The sequence below is a fragment of the Daphnia pulex genome, chromosome 11, assembly GCF_021134715.1.
Source record: "Daphnia pulex isolate KAP4 chromosome 11, ASM2113471v1".
Taxonomy (NCBI): Eukaryota; Metazoa; Arthropoda; class Branchiopoda; order Diplostraca; family Daphniidae; genus Daphnia; species Daphnia pulex.
The window spans coordinates 6,309,541-6,321,470 of NC_060027.1; the positions used below are offsets into that span (position 1 = coordinate 6,309,541).

The window sequence follows — 11,930 nt, forward strand, 5'->3', positions numbered from 1 at the left end:
GACCGCTTGACTTAACGCTGTCACAGAACTCTAATGACGCCTTAATGACGCATCCGAGTAAATTGACAGATTGTATTCGACTGCTGTATGGCCATGCCATTAGATAACCTTAACCTAAAATAATGGTGAAAACACGGTAGACACCAAAATATACCAACGATAAAAAACGTACTCATATAAAAAAACAGTTCCTATATAAACGCAAATAAAAAATCATCTTGCTAGTGGTGATGGTGTACTTTACATAAATAGAAAAAAAAATTTACGCAGAGTCGCAATTAACTTATTGAATAACTTATTAACTTACGAAATCGGGCAGGCGAACAAAAACTGTTAGTCTGTAATTTATCTAAATTTATCTATAAAATTGGATTTGCTTTCTTTTTCTGCTTTACCCCAATTCCTCTGGAATCTCTTCTCGTTTTTTTTGTGGATAGTCTTCTGTCTGTCATTCCCATTTTTTACATCTGGCTACAAATACTGTTCCGTTTATCGAAAGAAGATTATTTTTTCACCAGTCGTCTAGTCACATCTCCAGAAGAAATTCCTGATTTTTCGAACGTGATCTCTTCAAGAGGTATGATGATTGGAAGAACCAATGTATTCAAGCGAAATGCTTACGGGCGAACAATAATTATTACTTTTGGAGTGCTGCACGTCTGAGATGTTATTTGACGAATCTAGCATGCCGGATGCAGGAGAAAAATTATACCATGCATTCTTCAAATCTTTGTATATCTTATTTATGGAAAAAGCAGAAATTTTGTATTGGTTTCTTCGTTTTATTCTTTTATTGTTATGCTATACATTACTATCTCTTTATAAAGGTATTACTAAAAAGGATGGTATGGTCTTCACTAGGCCCAGACTTTAATCTTATAGAGCAAATTCTTATTGAATCCAGATTAGAAAAAAAAGGACTAATGAACTGAGCTGGAGAAAGGGTGAAGTCAATTGACACCTGAGATTTTAAATAAAGGTTATATAAATATATATAATTGAAGATCGTTGCAAGAACTCAAAACAAATTACAAAAGTATTGATTGATTGAAATCATAATATTCAATTGCAGTATTTTTCTTGAATTTTTGGCAGACTTAATTAAATTTTATTAGAATTTTGTTTCCAATAGTTTTTCCCTAGGTTATCGACCAGCTATTTGCCTTTAAGAAATCACCGACAGATGTTTCGTGCAGGCCTTTACGAATTGGATTTTTTAAGTTTCATTACATTGAAAAATCTCTTCCTAGATAAATGGCAAAGGGGAAAAAAGAAATGAAATGCCGAGCTTAAGGTTAGGGAATTGCGGCTTCCAACTTGGATGTTTTCGGGCAAAAAAGCGATTACAATAAAACTCATATTCAAGTTCAATATTCATGTTGTAGAATTCAACAGTCGAATGACTAGACAAATCATCTAAATAGTCGTCTAAAAGTTGAAGTTAGCTCGTAAAAAATTTTCAGCAGAGACGCTATCAGAAAATTTCTGAAAAGTAACGACAGTAATTGAGAAAATAGCTCACGAGCATTCTTTGGTTTAACTAAAGGGAATTTTTTCAAATACTTTGTAGGTAAAATTAAAGAGTTTTTGCCATTCAGAAACTGTGGTTACGAAAAATTTCTTGACAAATGTAGAAAAATATTCGTTTGGAGTGAAGAAAAATATTCTTTTGAGATTGTTCAGACTCCTCACGGAACGCATCTTGGTAGGATTTGTCATAAACGATACGAATGATATCAGTTCAAAGGGTAGGGAGCGGAATGTTACGATTTGCAAAGTATGCAAGTGCACACTTTATGGATAACTCTTCTGCTCTCTTTGGGGAAAAAGCAGTGAAGAACTGTTGTTAAACTGGTTGATCTGCTCTCATTTGTTGTCGAGCATTATATACAGCCTTGTCTGCCTTTTTTATTGATTTAGTTAGAATAATACCAGGTATTACAATGCTGATTAAAACCTGGTTGAACACGCTACCATAATCGGCCCATATTGACCATAATTGTCAGTTTTTTTCTGTTTAAATTGTGTAGACACGAAGGTCTGTTCACTTTTTGAGAAAACCATGATGTACCAATAAATTAGAGATTTTTTTGTCCCAAGAACGTGACGCTAGCTTTAAACCACATTAAGATTTTTTTAGAAGAAAAACCATATTTTCTTGGCCTTCAATTTCAATATCTGGTGGCTGGACCACGTAAGATCCTCATAAATATCCCCATTCAAAAAAGACGTTTTTATATCGGATTGTATCATTTAAAGGTCAGCACTGTCTGCAATGGCAATAATTTCACGAAACGAGTCGTGCCTCAAACTGGAGTACGTAGTCTCCTCGTGGTAAATTTCAGGACTTTAGGTATATCCCTTGGAGACGAGGCTTGAATACGGTTTCAGCATTTAGTTCAAATTTGTGCGCCCACTTATTTCGGATTGCTCCTATCCATTATGGAAAATATATGCCCCAGGTGTTGTTCTTTATAAGCGACATTTATTCTTCGTTCATGGGCTTCCATCCATATCGTATATTAGGATGAATTAAGAACTTCTTAAACAGCTTCTGGTTCCTTAAAATCCACTTCCACAATTCCAGCACATTTTTTGGTTTGAGACTTATTCGATGCAACGTTTAGTGTGGTTTCTGTTTCTCGGCCAAGAAGGATTTTCCTCTCTATGTTTTCCTTTTATTCGTACCGCTGTGACTGTTTTCAATAGTTTCTGATAATTCTTCTTGTAATTTACCTTCTGCTCTGAAAGCACTTTATTTTAAAACAAAACATTTCCACCTGGGTGTGTTATGTTGGTTAAGCTGGTTTTAAATCTGATATTTCACACCCTCCAAGTTTGCTTTGGGTGGATAATAGAAGTTGAATACCCTTGATTCACGTGGAAAAATTTTTTCATCATTAAAAAATGTATCCTTACTTTCCTAGTGCTTGGGTTCAACAGTCTCACATCTTTCTGTGTTTACTCACAGTCTTAGTACTCTACACCCACACGCTTTACTTCCTTCTGATCAAACATTGTTATTCATCCATTGTTATATGCGTAGTAGCTGACACACTCACTAGAGGCGCTATTTAAAGTTTCCAAATCGGCTTAAGTCCTGAAACCGGGATAGGGAAGCCAACACAGCCGTGAAGCGACCAGGAGTCTATAGCTCTGGTTTGGCTATAGGCCACAGTGGTGCGCATTGGCGTAAGCTGCGCACGACTTTTGGCTATGTCGCGTACTTTTGAATTGCAATAAGATCTATATGGAGTAGCAGGATGATGGCCTTCGTAATACCCTATAACAATCATAGCCACAAAGTAAGTGAAGGAGATTACAGTGCTTGCGTTTTATAATGTGATAATAATTCGGTAATAATTTGTAGTGACATCCAAGAAGGAATAAACAAATTTTGCACTTACTTTCTCTTTTTTTTTTTTTTTATTGGCGAAGTTTAACAGAAACAGGGCTATGTTGAGTTGGATTTGGATGATGGATCTCATGAACTGGTTGGTTGTAGATTCGGAGGTTCTGCGTCATAGGTGTATCTGCGTTTTGAGAAGATTCTGGAAGAATGGTTAAGTCTAAACCGTTATTTTTATTATGGATTGGAGAGGAGGGGTATCAAGAGTATTGTACCGTGTGACCGTTTTTGATGAATTAATCATCAAATTTAATTTGCGTTTGGCAATCAAAAGTTGTTTTGTTGGTTTGTCGTCAGTTTGCACCAATTCTTCTCCTGATGTTTTGTAGACTTGTTTTATTGAAGACGACATTCCTGCTACTCCTTATCTTCCTTATGAGTGGATCCCAAAAGCACTATGCTTTTGGGGTGGCGCAGTATGCGACGAAAGAGCAGGTAATGCTTTTAGAATAAAGCTTTCTTCTTTCCGCTTTCGGCACATGGATTTACGCAGTGGACCCGAAGATGCGTAGGTTAGAGACACCTGGCTTAGTATCAAAAAAATTTTTATAGGTCGTGTTGGGAGCTGTTTTTGTGGACATAAGGTTCGTGTGTACAATGCGCAATCGATAGTCTCTTCCCACAGCTCCAATGAGATTATTTTGCCATGAATGTTACATCGGGCACCTTCCATTAAGGTCCTGTCGGCCCGTTCTGATGCACAATTCTGTTATGAATTAAGTGTGTGGCGCTGATGTTTTCCAGTCTGATTCCATTGGTGGACATCCAGCATTTGAATTGATGTCCAGTGAATTCACAACAGTTGTTGGCTCTTAGAGTGTGAATTCATTTGGTTGGTTGGCTACTTCTGATTTCTGTTTTAGAAAAAAGACAGTACGATAACTGCTAAATTCGTTAGTGAAAAGAATTAAGTATTTGAATCCACTTTGGTATATAGCAACATGCATTGTACCGCATACATCGGAATGGAAAAGTTGTCCAATTTCTGCTGCTCTTGTTTTGCCCAATTTAAATCTAGAGCGTTTAATCTTCCCGTGCTTGCAACCCGAACAAGGCTGGTTGATTGAGATGCCGTGAACGGGTAGACCTGTTTAGTTTCTAATGTACTGCAGTAAAATGGGGTTAAAACGGAAAGAAGAAAGAATCCATGCGAAACTTTCCAAAAAGAATTCAAATGTAAATTTATACATGATAGAGAGGAATGGGAAGGAGAAGAATTAGAAGATAGAGAAATCGTCAGTGAAGAAGAACGTTATGAAGAAGGAGAAATAGAAGAAGAAAAAAATGAAAGGGACCAAATGGTGTTTTGTCGTTCCGTGTCATTTGTGCCTTATGAGGACACCAACATCAATTCATCAAGCGACACGATCCTCAAGCCCGACATTCCCATAGAAGAAGATATTACACGTTAGTCCATAATATTTGTATGTAGTGTGATAATTGTTATATTATAAACATATTAGGGTGAATGTTATAAACGTTTGGTGATGAATGTCTTCTTTTTGGTGAATACATTATACACATACGATAAATATTTTGCCTTTCTACCTGGAATTTCTTCAGGAAAGGGAGGAATGTAGCAAGGCGGGAACCGACAGCTCTTATAGCAAGTCGCGCCCTAGCTGTTAGCCTTGATGATACGATTGCGTTGGATCGTGCAATTGTAACTGCACCACCCAACCAACACCTTTCTCTTTTTGCACAATCACATCCTGGTGATGGTGCAACCATCAACCGTATCTGTGTTTGCGACTCACGTCTACAGTGATGGTGTAATCATATATGTGTGTATAAAAGCCACGCTCTGTCTCTTCCCGGCAGAGTCATCTCGGCAGTGTATCCCCCAGCATCGGCAAATATAAGTATCCTTTCTATAATATATATTCAGTGTTTGTGTGTGTAAGGCTCGTTCCAGCCTTACTTTACTTGTTCGAAATAACGGTACGAATGTTCGTCAGAGGATGACGCTTTGTATTTTGATACACAAGGTTGTAAGAAAGATACTTGAATACAAATGTTCAGAAATAAAATAGTAAGAGAGAGTTTACCAGCGCGAGGGCTTGCTCGTGCAAGACTAGTTATTCAAGGGAAATAAGGGGGCTTTTATACTGGTCAAGGCGGAAGTCGTCGTCGGAGATTGATCTCGTTGTTTCCTATATCGCAGTGTTGGGATTGATAGCTTGCTGGTGTCGACATCCCGGTGTTGGGACTGGATATATCCCGTGTGTTGACAGCAGGGTGTTGGGAATGGATACCTCCAGTCTGTCGACGTCAGGGTGTTGGCAATGGATACATCCCGTGTGTCGACATCACAGTATCCGTTAGCGGATCCTATTCGCTCGACGGACTCGTTCGCGCATACGCTTTTTGAAATGCGCGCGTTGGTCTGTGGTTGCTATAGATGTGCCGCTTGCTGGTTGGTTACGGGTGCCCTCTCGTGGTTGGGTTCGGGTACTTCTCTCTGCCAGAGAGTTGTGATGCAATGTGAAAAAATCGGTAACAAAGATAACAAGAGAGAACGAAAATTTTTTTTATTAATTCTGAAAAGATAAATATTATTAATACTTTTATTCAAGTTAAAGCGTTAAAACAATAAAAACCTAATTGGGGCTGTTGTCTACGTTAATGAGAATCAATATATTATTTAACAAATTCAAGTTGTCTCGAAATAAAGTCATGTTCGTGCCTTGAATTGCCATTAAAAACAAATGAAGATATCATTATTTGTAAGTTACTTTGGGAAACATAAACATATCCGATTCTACCAACACTTCTACAGGAAACATTCCGAGTTTTTAATATCGATTGAGCATGGCTACAAAAGTCCATCATTTTAACATTTAATTTTCAGATGAAAAGTTTCAAAACTTCTTACAATTTAATGTCTTTGCGGATTGAATTGGTTTGAACACAGTCGACTTGGGTCTAAAAAATCAGACGGTTTACTATTTTTAAGAAATGTTAGTATCAGAGATAACATGTCTGTTGAAGAGTGTTAAAAAAGAACACACAAATGTCAATACGTATTGAAGAGAGTAAAAGGTTTCTCTGTTTTGAGTACTGGTTTTTTATTCAATGCATTATATGTTTTATTATATGCCTATCTTGCATTATAGTCGTTACCATATATATCTTGGGATGATAAAGCAAGTTATATCGGTTTGGACGATGAGAAATCATAAGGATCGGGGATTTACTGAATAACTATACGGACTATCTTTTAAGGTATTCTTTGTTGGGTTTATAATATATTTTGGTTTTTGCTACCTCCATTTTATTAATAAATCAAAAATCGTTTACACTAGGCAAAAAATGAATTATTCGTTAGGATTTTGAATGATTTTATGGCTTCCTTTATGTATTACTTTTAATTGTCCATATCACTTACTTCATAGTTGAGATTGTGTTAAGAAGTGGGGTCCGTTTTGGGTGACATCTGCATTACTTAAAAATTTAAATGCAATCATTGTCGGCGTGTTTAACCCTTTATCAACTCTCGGGAAAATTTTTGACGGATTTTAGTAGTATCTGCTGGGAATAATCTCCCCTCCGACACGAGAGACCAGAAATCAGCTAAAATACTTGCGACGGAAGCTCTTATCTTGGAATTCTACCGACAGAATTGAAGAGCCTTTTCACTAAATATCAATTGTCCCTTACTTTGTCAAGGGTTTAAGTGGCAGTTGAAACGTAAAAGTCGTTCTTGTTTTTTACCCTTTTTGGAAACGAGTTAAATATTGCCCGACAGGCAGCTATGATTCCCTACTAGCACAGATATATCCATAGGATATACTATGGATGTCAGCTCCGATTCAGTTGGAATTGTTGGATATACCAGTTGGACGCCCTAAAGATGTTTACAGGATATACTAACGTGAACATCCACACTACGTCCGAAGGAACGTTCATAGGATGGATGTAATGAACGTTCGTGGGATGTCTGAAACTAACTTCCATAGGATGTTTTATATTGGTCACCCCTTTATACTATATTAGTTCAAACGGACGTCCATGGGATGTATTTTTTGGGTCGACCCGTAACATCATTCGTAAATAAATTAGCATAATTACATGATATCAGTTTTACATTTTAAATGTATTAATTGAGCACAATACAAACGACGATACACAATACAATACGTAATCATAATTTGTGAAAATAGCGTTTAGAAATGGTACGCGTTGGGCGTTGGTCAAATCTCTGACGGCCACACCAAAATCTTGATTCTGCCATAACTCTTTAAGATATTGAAGCTGGGGTTCCTCAAAGAAACAAGATGGACTGGATGGTATGACTAACATGACACATTTAGCATAACAGCAACCCTAACGAGAACTAAACCTAAATATAAGGTAACGACGATGAACATAATAGGACAAAAATTAGGCATATAGTTTTTTCTCACCTCGATCGGTTTCACGATTACAATTCTTTCGTGTTTCAAAAAAATCAGATTGTTTTTTTCAAATGATGCTCCGCTTATTGATGGCCATTTTCCAAGGGGAAGTCACGTAACTATTAGAGGTACGCATAATATTATTAGTAATATGTTTACATTGTTTAATAAACCTATTGCTTTGATTACTTGCTGCCTGATACAATCATTCTGAAATTTCAGTGAAGTGAAAGCAGTCTTGTGCCACATACAAAGTTTCTTCTGATGATCTCTGTTTATCCAGTTTAGTTTAGGTTCCCATGTTTACATATGATTACGATAATTCCGGATTTACGAAATTTTAGTTTCGATTTCACAAATTCACTTTCAAGACTTTGATGTTGATCATAGTCAAAGGTCAGTGAGAGCTGAACCTCCCTCACGGCCTGTTCTCTTAGTGTGATGATACCATCTGGCAACACGGCACCCGTCGGCTCCATATATAGGAGAGGACCCCCTCCCTGTCCTCTCAGTCTCTGTCTGCTCTTCAAAGAGCATTGGTCGTCCAATATACTGATCCGAGCCGCAATCTCTCTCTCTCTTGTTCTGACTTCATCAGTCCTTGCTTCTGATGCTTCATTGTGGCCACTCCCTTCCAATTCACAAAAGCCATTACCTTGATAGAAGAGACTCGATACCATGCGCGCTTAACTGCGCTAGTAATCGATCCACCTCGTAAGTTGCGAATAATCGTCACTAAGGTTGACAAATTATTACCGCAACTTGGTTTGAAAGGGAAATTTTAAAAATTAGTTGGTTTAAATAACTTGACTATCTTACCAGTTGATAGTACTTTTCATTATCCAAGAAAGTTTGCTCAACTGATTTGACATCCTCCATTTCCTTAAGCGGCTCCAACATAAAATCTGGATCAATTTCTCGTTGTTCAGCGGCTTGAGATTAAATTGACTTTGCCATCATATTTATTTTACCCTTAATTACTACCATTTCGGCCATTAAGTTTGAGATGTTTTCTAGCAGGTTAAGCACCTATTTTACAAGTTTTTCTAAAACTGCTTTTGAAACTTAACATACAATTAATAGATGGATAAAACACAATAACCATTATAATCAGCATTACCATCTGACAATTGTTTAATTGTCAGCTAAACCAGGAGTTATCAATGGAATGGGTTGAATTTGTTCCAAGACACCACTCTTACAATGGGATGATTGTCGATGATTGAATTCAGGTTGAAAATGTTGACCCTGTAAACGTGAGATATCAACATTGATGGCCCAACAAAATTTTCATAAACAAAAAATAATTGCTTTAGCAGACGCACGCGGTTTGCGTGAATTGGGAACGATACTTGAGTTGGGAGCAGAGCAGTAGTCGATTCATAGGGAAACGGCTGATGATTCCAATTAGCCAAATTAGTTGCTGGTTGGAAAAACCGCATTGGAAACCAGCACAGACGGGATAACAGGAGTAGTGACGAATGTCTGTTGAGCTAGGTTTTGAGTGGGCCCATACATTCCAACACTCTCACCTTCACTCTCATCATTTGAATAACGCTCATCCTGGACCGTTTCTGATTTTAAATACCTGCCAGGGGCCCACTTCCTCAAATAACCTCTTCCCATTGCTGTATGCTGATCAGACTCAGAATTTATATCTGACTGCTCAGAAATCTGATTTTCCTTTGATCGAGATTATCATAAGAATCTGACCAACAAACACAATCAGTTTTTAAAACAAACTTGAAATAAGTTGCAATATTAAATAACTTACTGAAAAATTTGCGAGTTTTGCATTCATCAATCCCCCAATTCGATTTTTTGGGTTCCCTCTACATTGTCGCAGCCCTTGATCTTGGATGGTAACACTTAGGGTTGCCCTCAAGGAGCCAGGAATCAGGCACAGTTGCAACGAAAGGCCCTGTAGTAATAACCAAATCTACCAGTCAGTATTTTCCGTCTTTAACCTAAATGACGAAACATGTTAGATAGCCACAAAAGAAGTAGAAAATTGCATATTTTATAGTTACAATCTAAGAAGCCATGGTATATTGAATAATTTTTCTGAAAAAAAACAACAGTAGGTCAACTGTGTCAAATAGGAACAAAAATGGAATAAGTTAATTTTTCAATAAAATTTACCTGTTTCTTCGAACATTCAAACACGGGACAGTACCATAACCTTTCAGTTAAGATCCTATAAAGCATGACCAGTCACAACAGATTTTTTGGGACCGTTCTTTCCCTTTCAAAAAAATTACAAATAGTTCATTTCATTTAAATATCACAGTTCATGAGCATATCTTGAATCTTGATTGAAAATGTTGTGTGGACGTTCTCTTTAATCAATATTATTGACGATTTTGAAAAGTTAAGCATGGCATTTGAGATTTAGATAACCATGTGCTTGCAAATTTCCAAGCACAAGACAACACAAAAACAAAGTAAACCACACATGAAATTATGTATAAAACTATAAACGATACGATACATAAATTTTCTCTACCATTTGATGTTTACGTTGACTTGAAAATTTTCTTATCATCACATGAAACTTCATTCCTTGATAGGATTTTTATTTTAAATTAAAGCTTTGAATTGATTGATTGTCTTTGTGTTATATAGATACCCACTATTCTTACGTTTGATGTGCATAATTAGTGTTGTCGCTGCTTCACTTAACACAATGAGACAAGCATTTTATTGGATTCCTTTTTTCATAGATGTGTTTATGTTGTGTTGCAAATATTAAATACTATTTCATTTTTGTCATTCCCAGATTGCCGTCCAGCGTCGTCCGTCGAGAATTCGCGCCCACCTGGCAATCCGAGCTATACCATGAATTGCTGATTAGCCATGGTGTCTTATCTGTTTGCAGCAATGTTCAACGTTGAACTCTGGCTGTTTATTCTGTATCTAGTTTTCTTTATCCTGAATTGATTTTACGAATCTACGCCTTTAAAGCAAATTAATTTTTCAGAAGAAGGTCGAGATGACGGGGTAAATTAAATTCCATATCTTTAAATCAGTAGCCTTAGATAATATATATATATATTTTTTTTAATCAGATGAACGAACTAACTCGTACGGTAAACTTGTTTCGAATTCAATATCAATGGACCTTTACGGAACACAAATTCAAGCAGTAAGTGATTTACAAAATAAAAATCAGTTTTTAGCGGAAAAGATTGAACAGCTGGCGAAAAACATTAAAGAACTAAATGAAGCAAAACCCAAACCGATCAACTCACCTATGAACGCAGTAAATACAGCACAGATTTTTTATGTTATGCGTTCGTTACTACCGATTTTAAGGTATTTTTTCAACCTTTGAAATTTAACCAGTATGCTCTAGATGGCTTTATTGTAACACTTTACGTTTTTTACGGGAAATTGACAATTGCGACAGTGGCGCAAAAAAACAGAAAACAAACGACAAAATTCCAACACGTATGAAGAACATAACGAAAAATAAACCGTGCGTCTTAAGCCCAAAATGTCACATGCCAAATAATGTTTTGTTGTTGCTCTTGTCATTAAAAAAGTTTTTCAGGCATTAACTAACGCTTTCATTTGTTTTCTCCTCAAATCAAACATACCATATTTCCGATACAAACGAAATCGCAAAATTTTGACCCTGAATTTTTTCTAAAATTTGTTCAAAATACAAATAAAAAAGCTTAATTTTAATTCTACACTTAATTCTTTATCTGTTCAACTTCAGTTTTTAATCAAATTTTTGTTCTTTTTCTTTCTATAAATCTTTTTTTGTTCTTTATTCTTCAAAGTTTGATTTTTTTCTATTCATTTCTATTCCTTTTTTGGCAAATAAATAAATATTTAAAAATTTTTTCATCTACGATGGTGTTGCCACTTAGGAGGAGATGAAGGAGAGACAACGCTATGTTAATAAAACGACTCACAAGGTCACTCTCTTCTAATAAGTTGCCAGGTTGAGGAAATTATAGTCGCCCTGAGTTGCCAGTTGATAGGAAAACATATTCAGGGGACTTCTGTTTTGAAGTTGGTTGTCAAGAAATTTTTTATGGTTGTTTTCTGCTTGTTAACATATAAAGGGCGGGGACAACCAAAAACAAATCACGTTGGGTAGACGACACGACAGT

General features: G+C 36.5%; 1 long non-coding RNA gene across 2 annotated transcripts; it reads left to right on the forward strand.

Moving 5' to 3' along the window:
- Positions 1 to 5,154: 5,154 nt before the first annotated feature.
- On the forward strand, positions 5,155 to 11,651 carry LOC124207550. 2 transcript variants are annotated; one of them, XR_006880037.1, is made up of 4 exons: positions 5,238 to 5,271; positions 10,586 to 10,806; positions 10,875 to 11,121; positions 11,216 to 11,541. It is a non-coding gene; the product is annotated as an uncharacterized LOC124207550 (long non-coding RNA). The 2 variants fall into 2 exon arrangements; XR_006880036.1 differs by having other exon boundaries at positions 5,155 to 10,806; positions 11,216 to 11,651.
- The last annotated feature ends 279 nt before the right edge of the window (positions 11,652 to 11,930 follow it).